The 3,954-nt window shown below is 33.2% G+C and overlaps 1 non-coding gene across 1 annotated transcript; it reads right to left on the reverse strand.

The window, feature by feature from the left end:
• Nucleotides 1–3,139: 3,139 nt before the first annotated feature.
• On the reverse strand, nt 3,140–3,247 carry LOC130984346 (small nucleolar RNA R71). Its single transcript, XR_009088287.1, has one exon. It is a non-coding gene; the product is annotated as a small nucleolar RNA R71 (small nucleolar RNA).
• Nucleotides 3,248–3,954: the final 707 nt, after the last annotated feature.

Here is a 3,954-nt window from a genome sequence, read left to right on the forward strand (position 1 = left end):
TTTCTGTAAACCCTAGTAACTAGTTTAGTATAAATAGAACTTTTTACTATTGTACTCACATCTTTGGACGAGCTTTTGGAACATCTTTGATAATTGTTAGTCCTTAGATATTGGGGGCTGGCCTCACGGCCATGCTTACCTTATTCTCACTTATGTATTTTCAACGGTGGAGTTTCTATTCAATTCACGCTTATTCTTATTCTAAGATATCCATTCGCACCCAAGAACCTGATGAATGTGATGATTATGTGACCCTCATCACCATTCTCACTTATGAACATGTGCCTGACAACCACTTTCGTTCTACATGCAAATAAGTTTGAATGAATATCTCTTGGATTCCTTAATCAGAATCTTCGTGGTATAAGCTAGAATCCATTGGCAGCATTCATGAGAATCCAGAAAGTCTAAACCTTCTCTGTGGTATTCCGAGTAGGATTCAGGGATTGAATGACTGTGACGAGCTTCAAACTCACGACTGTAAGGCGTGGTGACAACGCAAAAGGATAGTAAATCCTATTCCTATATGATCGAGAACAGATAGATGATTAGCCGTGCGGTGACAGCGCAGCTGGACCATTTTCACTGAGAGGACGGATGGTAGCCATTGACAACGGTGATCCCCTAACATACAGCTTGCCATGGAAAGGAGTAAGAATGATTGGATGAAAGTAGTAGGAAAGCAGAGATTCAGAAGGAACACAGTATCTTCATGCGCTTATCTGAAATTCCCACCAATGAATTACATAAGTATCTCTATCTCTATTTTATGCTTTATTTATATTTATATTCGAAAACCATTATAACCATTAGAATTCGCCTAACTGAGATTTACAAGATGACCGTAGCTTGCTTCATACCAACAATCTCTGTGGGATCGACCCTTACTCACGTAAGGTTTATTACTTGGACGACCCAGTGCACTTGCTGGTTAGTTGTGCGAAGTTGTGAAGAATGTGTGTGAACCATAGTATTGTGCACCAAGTTTTTGGAGCCATTGCTAGGAATTGTTCGAGTTGTGAAAAGTATGAGACACAATTTTGCCTATCAAGTTTTTGGCGCCGTTGTCGGGGATTGTTTGAGTTTGGACAACTGACGGTTCATCTTGTTGCTCAGATTAGGTAATTTTCTTCTTATTTCAACCTTTATTTTGTTTTCAAAAAGTTTTAAAAAATCTTTCAAAATTTTTCTTCTTTTTCGTTTTTCCAAAATTAATTTTCGAAAAAATTCCAAAAAATAAATAAAATCATAAAAATAAAAAATATTTTGTGTTTCTTGTTTGAGTCTAGTGTCAATTTTTATGTTTGGTGTCAATTGCATGTTTTTAAAATTTGTGCATTTTTTGAAAAACTCATGCATGGTGTTCTTCATGATTTTCAAGTTGTTCTTGATAAGTCTTCTTATTTGATCTTCATTTTTTCTTGTTTTGTGTCTTTTGTTGTTTTTCATATGCATTTTTTAATCCATAGTGTCTAAACATTGAAAATTTCTAAGTTTGGTGTCTTGCATGTTTTCCTCTCTTGAAAATTTTTCAAAAATAAATCTTGATATTCATCTTGATCTTCAAAGTGTTCTTGGTGTTCATCTTGACATTCATAGTGTTCTTGCATGCATCATTGGTTTTGATCCAAAATTTTCATGTTTTGGGTCATATTTGTGTTTTTCTCTCTCATCATTAAAAAATTCAAAAAAAATAAAAAATTATATCTTTTCCTTATTTTACTCATAATTTTCGAAATCTTTGGGTTGACTTAGTCAAAAAATTTTAAGATAAGTTGTTTCTTGTTAGTCAAGTCAAGATTTCAATTTTAAAAATCTTATCTTTTCAAAATCTTTTTCAAAATCTAATCTTTTTCATTTTTTTATCATTTTTGAAAATTTTTAAAATTGATTTTCAAAATCTTTTCTATTAATTTTATTTCATAATTTTCAAAAACTTTACTAACAATTAATGTGATTGATTCAAAAATTTGAAGTTTGTTACTTTCTTGTTAAGAAAGGTTCAATCTTTAAATTCTAGAATCATATCTTTTACTTTCTTGTTAGTCAAGTAATCAATTTTAATTTTAAAAATAAAATCTTTTTAATCTCCTTTTCAAATCTTATTCAAAATATCTTTTCAATCATATCTTTTTAATCATATCTTTTTCAAATCATATCTTTTTCAAAATCAATTTCAAAATCTTTTCTAACTTCTTATCTTTTCAAAATTGATTTTCAAATCTTTTTCAACTAACTAATGGAATTTTTGTTTGTTTCTTATCTTTTTCAAAACCACCTAACTACTTTCCTCTCTCTAATTTTCGAAAATCACCTCCCTCTTTTTCAAAATTTTTTTTAACTAATTGTTTTAAATTTTAATTTTATTCCTTTTTATAAATTCAAATTTTAACTTTAATTTAAAATAAAAACAAAAATATTTTTCTTTTATTTTAGTTAATTTTTGAAAACTCCTCCCTCTCATCTTCTTCTATTTATTTATTTATCTACTAACACTTCTCTTCTACTCAAAATTCGAACCCTCTTCTCCCCTCTACCTGTGTTTGGATTTTCTTCTTATTTTCTTAAACTCACATAAAGGAATCCCTCTACTGTGGTAAAGAGGATCCCTATTATTATTTTCTATTCCCTTCTTTTTTATATGAGCAGGAGTAAGGATAATAACATTCTTGTTGAAGCAAATCCTGAACCTGAAAGGACTCTGAAGAAGAAACTAAGAGAAGCTAGAATACAACAATCCAGAGAAAACCTTACAGAAATTTTTGAAAAAGAAGAGGAGATGGCAGCTGAAAATAATGACAACAACAATAATGCAAGGAGGATGCTTGGTGATTATACTACACTTACTTCCAATTTTGAGCTGAAGCCTCAACTAGTTCCTCAAATGCAACAAAACTGCAAGTTTCATGGACTTCTACAAGAAGATTCCTATCAGTTTTTAATTGAGTTCTTGCAGATTTGTGATACTGTTAAGACTAATAGAGTAGATCCTGAAGTCTACAGGCTCATACTTTTCCCATTTGCTGTAAGAGACAGAGCTAGAGTATGGTTGGACTCTCAACCTAAAGATAGCCTGAACTCTTGGGATAAGTTGGTCACGGCCTTCTTGGCCAAGTTCTTTCCTCCTCAAAAGTTGAGCAAGCTTAGAGTGGATGTTCAGACCTTCAGGCAAAAAGATGGTGAATCCCTCTATGAAGCTTGGGAAAGATACAATCAGTTGACCAAAAAGTGTCCTTCTTACATGCTTTCATAGTGGACCATTTTGGATATATTCTATGATGGTATATCTGAGTTCTCTAAGATGTCACTGGACCATTCTGCAGGTGGATCCATTCACCTAAAGAAAACTCCTGCAGAAGCTTAAGAACTCATTGACATGGTTGTAAATAACCAATTCATGTACACCTCTGAGAGGAATTCTATGAGTAATAGGACGCCTCAGAGGAAGGGAGTTCTTGAAATTGATGCTCTAAATGCCAAATTAGCTCAGAACAAAATGTTGACTCAGCAAGTCAACATGATTTCTCAGAGTCTGAATGGATTGTAAAATGCATCCAACAGTACTAAAGAAGCATCTTCTGAAGAAGAAGCTTATGATCCTGAGAACCCTGTAATAGTAGAGGTGAATTACATGGGTGAACCCTATGGAAACACCTATAATCCCTCATGGAGAAATCATCCAAATTTCTCATGGAAGGATCAACAGAAGCCTCAACAAGGTTTTAATAATGGTGGAAGAAACAGGTTTAGCAATAGCAAACCTTTTCCATCATCTTCTCAGCAACAGACAGAGAATTCTGAGCAGAGCCCCTCTAGTTTAGCAAACATAGTCTCTGATCTATCTAAGGCCACTTTAAGTTTCATGAATGAAACAAGGTCCTCTATTAGAAACTTGGAGTCACAAGTGGGTCAGCTGAGTAAGAAAATCACTGAAACTCCTCTTAGTACTCTCCC

Source organism: Arachis stenosperma, chromosome 5 (assembly GCF_014773155.1).
Source record: "Arachis stenosperma cultivar V10309 chromosome 5, arast.V10309.gnm1.PFL2, whole genome shotgun sequence".
Lineage (NCBI taxonomy): Eukaryota > Viridiplantae > Streptophyta > Magnoliopsida > Fabales > Fabaceae > Arachis > Arachis stenosperma.